The sequence below is a fragment of the Triticum aestivum genome, chromosome 1B, assembly GCF_018294505.1.
Source record: "Triticum aestivum cultivar Chinese Spring chromosome 1B, IWGSC CS RefSeq v2.1, whole genome shotgun sequence".
Taxonomy (NCBI): domain Eukaryota; kingdom Viridiplantae; phylum Streptophyta; class Magnoliopsida; order Poales; family Poaceae; genus Triticum; species Triticum aestivum.
In genome coordinates, this window is record NC_057795.1 from 205,938,304 (window position 1) to 205,952,239 (window position 13,936).

The following is a 13,936-nucleotide window of genomic DNA, read 5'->3' on the forward strand; positions in this document are numbered from 1 at the left end:
AAGGTGAGGACGTGATCAAGCTGAATGTGTGATGAACGGGGAGGTGTCGTACGTTCGGTTCTTGATTGGTACGGATCGTGAAAGCGTACGACTACATCAACCACGTTGATAAACGCTTCCGCTTAGCGATCTACAAGGGTATGTCGATGCTCTCTCCCTCTCGTAGCTATACATCTCCATGGAGAGATCTTGCGTGTGCGTAATTTTTTTACTGTTTTCCATGCAACGTTCCCCAACAAAGATCACATCTGAAGGCCTCTTCCAGTAGTCTGTCAGAGGGGGAATCGACCATGGAGGGGCTCTACTTTAGCCATGCTGCCCTTCCGATGGTGTGTGGGTAGTTTACCATAGACATATGGGTCCATATCCAGATAGCTTCTTCTCTCTCTTTGATCTTCAATACAATGTTCTCCTTGATGTTCTTGGAGATCTATTTGATGTAATGACTTTTTGCGGTGTGTTTGTTGGGATGCGATGAACTGTGAGTTTATGATCTGATTATCCATGAATATTATTGGAGTCTTCGATGAAATATTTTATGCAAGATTGTTATAGCTTTGTATTTCTCTCAGATCTACTGATTTGGTTTGGCCAACTAGATTGATTTTTCTTGCAATGGGAGAGGTGCTTTGTGATGGGTTCGATCTTGCGGTGCTCAATCCCAGTGACAGAAGGGGACACGACACGTATTTGTATCATTGCCATTAAGGATAAAAGGATGGATTTTATTCATGCATCAGTATTGTTTGTCTACATCATGTCATCTTTGTTAAAGCGTTACTTATTCTTTATGAACTAAATACTCTAGATGCATGCTGGATAGCGGGCGATGTGTGGAGTAATAGTAGTAGATGCAGGCAGGAGTCGGTCTACTTGTCTCGGACATGATGCCTAATACGTCTCCAACGTATCTATAATTTTTGATGTATTCATGCCATGTTTATAATATTTCTACATGATTTTGGTATGATTTGGTTAGAACTAACCCGAACTGACGCTGTTTTTAGCAGAACTACTGTGGTGTTGTTTTTTGTGCAGAAATAGAAGTTCTCAGAATGCGCTGAAAATCAACGGAGATTTTTTTGGAAAATATAAAAAATACAGGAACGAAAAGTTATCGGAGGGGAGTCCCATGGGGCCCACGAGGGTGCAGGGTGCAACCCACCCCCTGGGGCGCGCCCCTGTGCCTCGTGGACTCTTCGTGCGGCCCCCTGACTTGTTCTTGACGCCAACCTCTCCTATAAATCCCCAAACCTCCAGAAAATAACCTAGATCGGGAGTTCCGCCGCCGCAAGCCTCTGTAGCCAAGAAAAACCTCTCGGGACCCTGTTCCGGCACCTTGTCGGAGGGGGAATCATCACTGATGGCCATCTTCATCATCCCGTCGCTCTCCATGACGAGGAGGGAGTAGTTCACCCTCGGGGCTGAGGGTATGTACCAGTAGCTATGTGTTTGATCTCTCTCTCTCTCTCTCTCTCTCTCTCTCGTGTTCTTGATTTGGCACGATCTTGATGTACCACGAGCTTTGTTATTATAGTTAGATCTTATGATGTTTATCCACCTCTACCTCTTGTAATGGATTGAGTTTTCCCTTCGAAGTTATCTTATAGGATTGAGTCTTTAAGGATTTGAGAACACTTGATGTGTGCCTTGCGTGGGATACCCGTGGTGAAAATGGGGTATTCTATTGATTCACTTGATGTATGTTTTGGTGATCAACTTGCGGGTTCCGTGACCATGGGAATCTGTGCATAGGGGTTGGTACACGTTTTTGTCTTGACTCTCTGGTAGAAACTTTGGGGCACTCTTTGAAGTTCTTTGTGCTAGTTTGAATAGATGAATCTGAGATTGTGTGATGCATATCATATAATCATACCCACGGATACTTGAGGTGACATTGGAGTATCTAGGTGACATTAGGGTTTTGGTTGGTGTGTGTCTTAAGGTGTTATTTTACTACGAACTCTAGGGCTATTTGTGACACTTAAAGGAATAGCCCAATGGATTGATCGGAAAGAATAACTTTGAGGTGGTTTCGTACCCTACAATAATCTCTTCGTTTGTTCTCCGCTATTAGTAACTTTGGAGTGACTCTTTGCTACACGTTGAGGGACTGTTATATGATCTAATTATGTTATCCTTGTTGAGAGAACTTGCACTAGTGAAAGTATGAACCCTAGGCCTTGTTTTTGAGCATTGCAATACCGTTTTCGCTCACTTCTGTTACTTGCTACCTTTCTGTTTTTATATTTTCAGATTACAAAAACCTATATCTACCATCCATATTGCACTTGTATCACCATCTCTTCACCGAACTAGTGCACCTATACAATTTACCATTGTATTGGGTGTGTTGGGGACACAAGAGACTCTTTGTTATTTGGTTGCAGGGTTGTTTGAGAGAGACCATCTTCATCCTACGCCTCCCACGGATTGATAAACCTTAGGTCATCCACATGAGAGAAATTTGCTACTGTCCTACAAACCTCTGCACTTGGAGGCCCAACAACGTCTACAAGAAGAAGGTTGCGTAGTAGACATCAATGCCTATGTACATGGTCATTGTCTTGGATATCGTCGTGATTATTTTCTTTTCTATCAATTGCCCAACAGTAACTTGTTTACCCACCGTATGCTATTTTCAAGAGAGATGTCTCGTGAAAATACCAAATTGTGTGATTTTTCCAATACTAATAATAATGATTTTATTAGTACTCCAATTGCTCTTCCCACCACTAGTGCAGAGTCCTGTGATATTAATGGTCGCATTGCTAAATCTTGTTATGAAAGAACAATTTTCTGGTAGTCCTAATGAAGATGTCGCGTCCCATCTTAACACTTTCATAGAATTGTGTGACATGCAAAACAAAAAAGATGTGGATAATGATATTGTGAAGTTAAAATTATTTCCGTTCTCACTACGAGATCGCGCCATAACTTGGTTTTCATCTTTGCCACGAAATATTATTGATTCTTGGGATAAGTGTAAAGATGCTTCTATTGCCAAGTATTTTTCTCCTGTGAAATTTTTTTCTATTAGAAATCGATTATGAATTTTAAACAACTTTGTCATGAACATGTTACCCAATATTGGGAGAGGATGACATTATTGATAAGAAATTGCCTTCAGTACAAAAAATACACTTCCGCGATGATACGTGTTTGTCACAGTAGGTCGCATTTTCTGTCATGCATGTACATCCATGACGATTTTATGACAGAATCAAGATAGTTATACCTGTGCTGTCGTAGAAGTGTTCCATGACATTACCAAAATTATCATCACGGAAGTGTCCACTTCCATGACGATAAATCCCGCATCACAGAAGTGCTTTTGTCAACGGTGACCAACACGTGGCATCCACCGTAACGGAACGCTGTTAAGCTATCGGGTCGGGTTTTGGATCCGATAACCCGTTAACAGCCCTGACCAATGGGGATTTTTCACGTATAAAATCATCATTGGCTGGAGGAAACACGTGTCGGCTCATCGTTAGGACAGATGTCATCCACTCATTGGACAGAAGGCGCCTATGATACATCGACACGTGGCACGGCCCAACAGAGGCCCATTCTTATGAAAAGGTCGGCCCGTTTGACTTGGTAAAAAGGTGGCGGGCTGGCCCATGTAAAGCCTATTAACGGCATGTTTGCATATAGCCCATTTACAACCCACTAACCCAAGGCCTGTTACGCCCTATCTGAATTAGGCCTAGTAGCATCATCTGGGCCACCCAATATGATTCCAGCCCATTTTCACTTCTGGCCCATGTATGGCCCATGACGTCTTTCGGCCCATATGAGGCCCTATGTAACTCTTGGCCTATTAATGGCCCGTGGTGAAACTGGCCCGTAATGAACAGTGTATCACTTTACACCCATTAACGGCCAGTGGTGAAACTGGCCCGTAATGAACAGCGTATCACTTTATACCCATTAACGGCCTGTTATTCCGTTGGGCCGTTTCCAGCCCATGTTATCTTTCGGCCTTCTCAGAGCCCATTTATTCTTGGGCTCATTTCCAGCATTCATTTACTTACGGCCTGTTACTGTCATTTTCTGCTTGTGGGCCAAATTCAGCCTGTGGTTATAGTCGGCCCGTTTGTGGTCCGTTAATACGTTGGGCCATTTTCATAGCGTCATCAAATACGGCCTATTAACGATGGCCTGTTATGGTCGGCCCATGAAAGGATGATTCCAACTCTAGCTCGTTTATGGCCATAATGCGGCCTGTTATTGGCCCATGTTTGGCCAATCGATCATACTGCTCGTATAAGGCCCATTGATGGTACGACCCATAGAAGGCCCATTGTTTCTATGGCCCATAGAAGGCCCACTGTTTCTATGGCCCGTAGAAGGCCCACTGTTTCTTTGGCCCGTAGGAGGCCCAGTGTCACTACAGTAAATATTAGCCCATGGTTATTGTGGCCTAGTTTTAAAAAATAGGTTATTGCAGCCACTAGCAAACCGCGGAAAAAGAACTGCAATGACTACAAGCAAACAAATAAACAAGACAACAAGGAAATAAATAAGCAAGCAACTTACGCTAGGCTATCACGGCTATCACACATATTACATCCACTGGGCATCAAAGTTCTCCACCAGTGCAAATAAACGTGCCAACAAAAGAATATACAAAACTAAGAGCACTTCAGAAGGCACTAGGCCTGGCCAGGTCGGGCCCCCCAAACAGCTGAAGAAGCTGAGTAGACCTCAGTTGTGTTAATGATGGATGCATCAACACTAGATTTAAGGCATGATGGTGCACACGGCAGTCCTCTGACATCTTCGTTGCATCTTTGACTTCAAGTCGGAGATGAGCTGAAGCAAGCCTTTCCGCTTTAAGTTGAGACTGAAGAAGTCGAACTGATTGAGGCAGCGACTGCATAGAGGTTGTCTCACACCTGCTGGTGAGTAGCTTCAACTCACTGTCTTCATCAAGACAGGACCTTGGGGTCATCTCGCTGTCCTCAAGATGGTTTGGCTCACTATCTTCCCTAAAGTTCTGCCTGGCATAAGAGATACGACTCTGAAAGAGAAACAAGGAGACACGTAACAGGTTTCACAATTATATAAGAAAATAAATGGATCTGTTCTGCATAAGGAACATGTTTTACAACTGCAATTTGAAACTGGTAGTTGTTGCAAACATCCAATCAGATGTAAACAGCAAAGCAAACAGCAGTGGAGGAAATGATGCCTATCCAAATCTATACTAGAACAAAGTTTGAAGGCTTGAGAAGGATGAACTTACATTACATGTTAACACGGGCTGGACAAAGCCCTTCTCCATGTTGATGGAAGGATAATTCAATAAATTCCCCAAAGAAAATTCTTTATAAGCATTGTCATTATTCTACATTTTGCAAAGATTAAATATAGATCAAATAATATTGGAAGAAACAGAGGATAATGAAGCTCAGGTGCAGACTGATGCTACATAATCAAATAGCAATTAATTAAGTACAGTGTTACAAGGCAAAAAGGAGAGAGGTACTGACAAGAGCAATGCAGAGCCCATTATTGTTTTGAGATCGTATGATCCTTTGAGCAAGGAGATTCATCTGAAATTAGTTTTCATACAAGAGAGAAGGTAAGGCACAAGCAGAAATTTAGGAGTTCAAATTTTGAATTGATATCATAGACAGTACCTGACGCTGGGCTCCCAGCAGTTCTAATAGGGGTTTGGCCATTGGAGTAGGGGTAAAGTGTGGTACAGTTGGGCCTGTGTTTTTTGTGGTTGCTGATCTATCTGATTTAACAGGCATCACTACCTTTTCCAAATACCTAGTTTGTACTCCTTGAGGATCTGCACTCACCCTCTTCCTTTTGGAGTTCAAATTTTGAATTGATATCATAGACAGTACCTGACGCTAGGCTCCCTGCAGTTCTAATAGGGGTTTGGCCACTGGAGTAGGGGTAAAGTGTGGTACAGTTGGGCCTGTGTTTTCTGTGGTTGCTGATCTATCTGATTTAACAGGTATCACTACCTTTTCCAAATACCTAGTTTGTACTCCTTGAGGATCTGCACTCACCCTCTTCCTTTTGGACATCTATTACGAAAGAACAACATTTGACTGGAAAAACATAGTGTGACGACACATGGAATAGGTACAGAAAATGGATAGGTATGGCATATACTCATATATGATGCTTAAACTAAGCAGATGGTGTAACAAAGTAGAAGTAATGCAAGAGGTCAGATGCAAAATATGTGCGACCAATACAACTTTGCGAAGTTAGAGCAAGCACCTTGATGGTGAATAAGATAGGCCATCCTCCACCATGCCAAGTTTGTTAGCCAGTGGATCATTCCGCAATATTCCTCTCGTGTGCCCATTCTCATATTCATTTTGATAATGTTCAATATCTGACATGCATGAAAACATAAAAACAAGTGAGATTTTCTTTGTAATGTAGAAGTGATTCTAATCCAATACTGCCTCCCTGTAAACCCCTTTGTGCTATCTCTGCAATTCTTTTAAAAGATGGCATGCATGATGTAATTTGTTGTGTGCATTAATATAATGTGGCCTACTACTCAAAATATGAGAGCTCCAGAAGTGATGACACTTCGCAGATGATAGCTTCAACATATAGTAAAGAAGAACAAGTCGACTTGACCTTACAGATTCAAAATATACTAAGGGAGAACAACTCGACCTTACCAGTCGACCGCAAGAGAAGAGTATCATCTTAAAGAAGAGCAGAAGAGCAAGCAGATTGAAGATATTACAAGTCTTTCAATACAATGTCGGTTGGCCACCTATGATGAACCAGAGCGCACAGAGAAATACTATTCTTTCCGGTCTCTCCATATGTGGCTCACATGCATTTCGAAACTAAAGTAGGAACATTTAGCTAACCAATTAAACATCTCTTAGTTTTACTAATATCAGCAATAATATCATATATGAATTTGTACAACTAAGCTTGTTTAGCTCGATGGGTGGAGCAGTGCTATTACGACACGAACCACGTAGGCTGATTGTGGTCATCATAAAATGGGGAAAACATAAGCATGATGAGTACAGTGTTGACCGTGGCAGTGGGATGGCAGATCTGAAGCTGCAAACCGCCCAAAGGGTAGTTAGCAACCAATGTTTGCTTTGAAATAACAACTAAGATTTGGTATGGACAAGAAAGTACGGTCAACAAGTGACAAAGAAATGCAATTATGTTGTCTCTCTATATGTCACGACATGCATTTGGAAACTCAAGTGGGACCTTTAGCTAACCAATTAAATGTGTCAGTTAACCAATATCAGTATCATATCACAATAATATTTGAACAACTAAGCTTTCGAATTCTGAGTGTTGTGTTGTTTAGCTTGAAGTGTGGAGTAATGCTAGTACGACATAAAGCACCTACGCAGATCATAGTAGAGTAGATAAAAGGGGAAAACCCTAAGCATCAAGAGAAAAATCAGGAAAGTGGACCTAGCTGGACTAGTGGGTGGCGCACATGCTTTTCGAAACGAATATAGGAACATTAGGTGACCAATTAAATGTTCTCTGTTTTAGTGATATGAGCATCATATCAGATTCGTATTTCAACACGTAAGTTTTGGGTTGAGGTCTTGAGGAGCAGTGCTAGCACGACACGAAGCACCTACGATGATGGTAGTGAATATAAAGGGGGGAAACCATAAGCTTTACGAGTATAGTGCCCGTGCCATGGCAGATCTGAAGGTGCAAACCGTACAAAGCTACTTCGCAACCAATGTTTGCTTTCAACTAGCCACTACGATTTGGTACGGACAAGAAAAGTACAGTAAACAAATTACGATCTATTTTCCGGGTGAGATCAATAACTTAAGCACATAAGGAAGAGTACCACCTCTCTTGCGACCCCGTGTAGGCCTATGCTGATACGTTGAGGGTGCTGCGGGTGCGATGGCTATCGGCGACGGGGAAGAAGACTTTAGACGGCAAACGGACGGGTTGGGGGATATATCCTGTTGCCGTGGACAAGGCGGTCGTAGGAGCGGCAACAGCAAGGTGGACGACGGCGTCGATGAAGCAAGAGGAGGCAATGAAAGGATCCTGGTCCAGCACCGTGGATGAGAGACGTCCATCTCTTGCAGTGGACGACAGGGTAGGGGTAGCGGCTCCGGCAAGGTGGAGGATGGGGTGGCGGACAGAGGAGGCTGGCCGCAGTGTAGAGGTTGTCGTGCGGCCGACGGTGTATGAATGGGGAAATGGAGTGGAGGGGGGATCTCAAACTTTGGGACGCGCTTCTCTGAAATGGGGGAAAGTTATGAACTTATCCCCCGTTTAAAATTTCGGACATCATGTCGGTTGGGGATAGGACGGTAATCTCGCATCTCCCAAATATTTCCCGGTAACTATTTCGGGCGAGGAAAGGGTGTTTTGCCGCCCACGGTTGGCGCCCATGGTGTATGAACGGGGCTGATAGGTAGGGCGGTTGTGTCACGTCTGATGGAAGTTACACATCTGCCCCTATTTAAAATATTATCCTACATCGATTTCGGACGAGGAGAGTTTGTTTTGCCGCCCACCGTGTATGAATGGGGAAATGGAGGAAGATACACATGTCTTTCGGATGAGCTTGAATCAAATGTGTTTTGCCGCCCACGTTTGGCGCCCACCGTGTCTGAATGGGCTCAGAGGCCATCGTGTCACGTCTGATTGAAGTTACTAGTCAACCCCTATCGACAGCAGTGTAAATCCGGTCGATAAGGATGTCAAGTGTCAGGGGTAGACAGTAATTTCCATCTCGCAAACACTTGCTTCGGGCAGCCCACAAATTATAGTGGGTGTTTAGCCGCTTCGTTCAAAACTTGGGAGAATTAGCATTCACATTTGCCCTGGGACCTGACAAACTAAATTCAAATCCAATTTGTATTCGATTACGAATATCCACAGATAATTATACATTTTGTTATTTATTTCTTCAAAACCACAACAAAGATTTATTCCACCTTTATATATGATTATGATTTAGAAATGGCGTGATCTTTGAATTCAGTAGGTTGGATACACTCTGAGTCAAATAGTTATTTCATCCAATACAATATGCTCACACGAAAAACAGTTCACCTTATGTCAATCATACAGGTACTGAGGATTACCTCGCCTAAAAAATTCGGATCATTACAACACATGGACAACATAGGGGGTCTTGCAACATAATCCATTCAAAGACATGACACAACATGCAAGTACAATAATCTAATGACAATTTCAACTGGTATCTAAAGAAGAACCGGGATTACCTTGGGCTTCAAATAGCAGAAACAGCAGGACCTCCTCCGTCTTCAAATGCAACATTCTTACTTCCTCCAATTCTTGGGTTGCTTGCATAATCCGTGCCGCTAATTCCGTAATTTCCAGCCTCAAGACAAAGATTACCTCATTCATGGCAGCCACACCATCTCTTTCTGCCTCTAGTAGAGCCTCAAGCACTACAATATCTGTGCTCAGACTGCTCTCCGGCGGTGTTGCCTCTGAACTACTACCATCTGGTAACATGGATGGCGCACTGTTTCCACAAATAGATTCTAGGGTTGTACATTGTGTCCTAGTGTGAACGGCATCCTAAAAGGTTTCCGCTGGACATAAGTAAGAGATAGTTATCGTATGATCCACGCAGTAAGCTTACATGGTAAACGACAGACGAATTATTGCCGAGCATGGCAAACTATATTTAAATGGTTCGAAGCAGCATCAGCCGAAAAGAAATTAAAATGGTAAGATGAAACTAGGGATGTAAGTAGCAAATAAACGACATCCGCTAGTCCCATCTAGTTAGTTTTTGCTACCTCCCTAGTTCATTTTCCTCAAAAAAACAAAAACTCCTTTGAACTATCATACCACTAGTGGACTTTAATCGGGATTAAACGGGACCCAGTTGACATCCCTAGTTGAAAGGGAGTGTACCACCGCTATATTTAAGTTGCCAAGGCATCTAAGCAGTTGAAATAATCTGAGAAAGCACTTAACAGTGTGGCCTCATATAAACTACGAAGACAGTCTTGTGATGAAGTTGAGAGGAAAAGTTAAGGACTCAAATGAAATAGGCATGCATTTCTTTATGATAGTACAACAGGCATTGCTGACATATTGGCAAACTCAGGTATAGCGTAACAACAAACAAGCATTCAAATCAAGCAATACAGCAAAGCAGACAACTGAACTATTTATAATTCAGTAGGATTATAGGTTGAGGGAACAAGCCAAGAAAGCAGCCCACTCGCATTACATTTCACATGTACTAAAACACATTGGCTTACCATATGTTACTGTGAAGTGTAGCTGCTATTGCAATGTTCTTTGAAGATATCATCAGCATCCCGTGGTTGCAAATCCAGTTGTTGTAGTTTATTCTGCACCATCTATTTAGGTAAAATTAATTTTAATCACATGCACTGGTCCGAATTGATCATCAATTCTTCATCTAAACTAATGAAAGAAGGGTGTGTGCATACACGACAATATATCTGCTTCCCTCTATTTTTATGCTTGTTCGAGGTGCCAGCCCTAAAAGAACAAATATTTTGCTTGATGGGGTTGGCAACTCCATAATTAATAGAAGCATCAAATTAGTCATGTAACTTGGGAAGATCAAGAACACACAAACAAGTAATGAACAGAGGCTCGGAGCAGTGATGTAATAGCTAGCATCAGAAAATGTAGGGTAAAACGAACAAAAAGCAGCGGAACCACATGCTAGTTTGCTGATGTGTAATTAAGCATAGAGAACATTAAGCAGTCTGATGGAACCAACAGGTGGCACCAGAACAAAACTAAAGCATATTAACTATATGTGCACTAGTATGTAATTTAGCACATGTAACATGTTCACTGCCAGAAGTATGGCCCTACAGGTGCAAGCATAATAACGCGTCTCATGAAAAATTGAATGATGCCCTGAAGAAATTCAAAGGTGCGGTGCTTATGCTAGGAAAGTGAACGTAGGCGTCGGGTGTTGGATAATAGTACCTGATTCTCGGCGACGTATGGGTATCGTTGTCATACTTGATAGCTAAGGATCATCGATGGTGCTCGTGTTGCGGTTGAGTTTGGGCCGGCTGTCACCATCACTGAAGCGGCTTCGGTGCTACGGTTGTGGCGCCTGTCAACATACAAGAAAGCTCATCTATGGTAAGTGAACAGTTGCACGATAAAGAGAAAACCCGAAGGAGTACAAATCGAAATAACCTGATGAGGCTGCGGCGTTGGTAAAGCAGGGCCGGTGGAGTTGAATATGGTGTTCGTGGAGCGGGTCCGGTGCAGTGGACGAAGGCTTTGGCGGGCGCGTTGTACAGTGCTTTCGGTGAGGCGGATCTATTGCGGCGGACGAGGGCTTCTATGAAGGGCCAGCGAAGGGGCGGACGAGGGAGTCAGTGAAGGGCCTACGCTGTGGTGGACAAGGGCGCCGGTTAAGCAGATCCGGTGTGGTGGACCATGATGGCGGTCAAGGAGATCTGGAGCGGTGGACAAGCCAGTCGCTGAAGCAGCTCCAGTGAAGTGGTGAGTTGGCAGTTGGGGGTTCCAAGGTGCAGAAGGTAGATCCGGCGGGGTGTGAGGTCCACCGCTATGGCGAAGGACTAGATTAGGCGGCTTGCCGTGGTTGGAGGGGTCGGGGAGGGGAAGGGGAGGGGCTCTGGGGAAGAATGTTGGGGGCAAAGAGGGGAAAACAATGGAGTTACGAAAGCAGCCCTTTTCCGTTCATGTGGTAAGGGTAAAACAGGAATATCGCAGGGCTAAACTTTCGGGCGCGTGATAATTTGATGTGATCGCGAAGTTTGAAAGCTTTTGGCGCCTAAAATTATAAGTATTCTGCTCTCGTACGGCGGACTATGATATCAAGACCGACAATTTGTTTGTTTTGCATGCAAAAAAAATGTGCAAGTTTTGAAAATCAGTGTCTCCAACTCGAAACTTAGATTGTCCATTCAATTCAAATATGGATCATTGAGCTACTACAAGCAAATCCCATCATACGGTCTAATTCAAATGAAATTCCAAATGTGTTTATCCTAAATATGATGACAAAATCAAAAATGTGTATGTGTATGAATAAAGTGGATGATTATAAAGTTTGAACATGCCCGTATGTGTATATTTCTAGGTTTGATATATGAATTTGAAATCACGAAATCCTGGCTTAAAAGTTGTACCTCCGTTTAAATGAATTACAAAAGCTAATGATGGAGTCGAATTCCAAAATTTCAATCTTATGTTTGTAATTCTGGTACATCAAGGTATATCACGCATGTTCCAAAGTATCATTATCTCATAGTACAAACTGTGAAACAAATTGATCAACCATGAGTGCACAATATCTCAATTACGCTAAAGTCCCTCAAATATAGACACCTCACTCTTTATCTGAAGTAACCCCCCCACCACCACCACCACCACACACACACATAGAGAAGTCGTTCTCTCCCCCAAACACCAACACACGAGCACATTAACACCCCTCTCTCTTGTAAAGTCCGGACCCTGGCATAGGTGTCTATCACTTTGTCTCTCGGGCATGCACACATCTCTTCCCTCACTCTCTAGGTATCCCGCTATCTCTCTTACCCAAGCACATGCACTATGTATAGTGTACATACACACAAAACGTCGCCCCCAAACGTCTATCTCCCTAGTTATGTGGTCTCGCGCACTCACCTCACACACCATCCCCACTGCAAACAAGCACACTTTGTCTCCTTGTGCACCACTCTCCTCTTTCTATCTCTGCCACATGCGGACCCGCCCCAGCTCCTTCCCTGTATACATATATGTCGTGACTCTTTGCATAGCTCCCTAATGTATAATCGTTCTCGATTTCGCACATTGTTCTCTACACCATCTATTCTAGATCTCTCATGAAGTCGCTATCACACACACGATGACTCGCTTCCCTTGCGTCTCCATTCATAGGCCAATTTCGGACAACATCAACATTGTCTCCCTATCTATACGCCAATTATGGACACAAATGACCCCTCTCGCCCCCTCTCTTCCTCTCTCTCTCTCTCTCTCTCTCTCCATCGCTAGCTCTCTCTTTCTCTCGCTCTCACACCCCTCTCCCACACACACACTCGATGTCTCTTCCAAATAGTCTGCTCCCCCCACCCGCACCCTTGCTATCTCGCTACTACACATGTCACACCATTCCCCCTTCCCTTATATTAGGTTTACATCATCAGTGGTCTCTCTACTCTACATACACTCTCTCCCTCTCACACACAAATGCGTGCACAAACACACACAGACACGCACAAACACCCATTTATCTGGATCCTCATCACTCCCCATGTCCGCATGTGTATCTCACACACTCACTCTCTAATTATGTATATGTGTCTCCACATTACACAACACAAAGCCCCATGTACATGTCTCTCTCTATCCTCCACACACATAGACACAAAGAATCTGTTATCATTGCCTCAGTCTCTAACATATCACACACGCACACTGTCTCTCTCTCTCTTGCAAACACGCTCAACAAGGGTTTCCCCGTGAATAACTTACCATCTATTCATCAACAGTCGTGGCAGTACTGTGAACACGAGACATGAAAAAGAATAAATCTACATGTGCTTAGACCACCTAGTATGACTACTAGGACTAGAGCAAGCCAAAAAGTGCGCCGCCGTCACCCCCTCCTTGTCGGTGATGGGAAAATCTTTGTTTTACACAGTCGAGAAGTCATTGTGCTAAGGCCCCACATGCCGAGGTGTTGAATAGAATGTAGATTCTAGTTTACGGAAGCAAGTATCAATAATACGTTTGTATCTCCATACTTATATTTCTTCTCTTATAAAAAACCGAGTTGGTGATGATGGTACGTGTGCCATCTTGCAATATAGACTGTCTGATCTATATCTGATGGATGGAAATTAAACTAAAAGATACCCGCACCCCTCTCCACATTTGCAGAAAAGGCCTTCCCTTGTTCATCCTTATC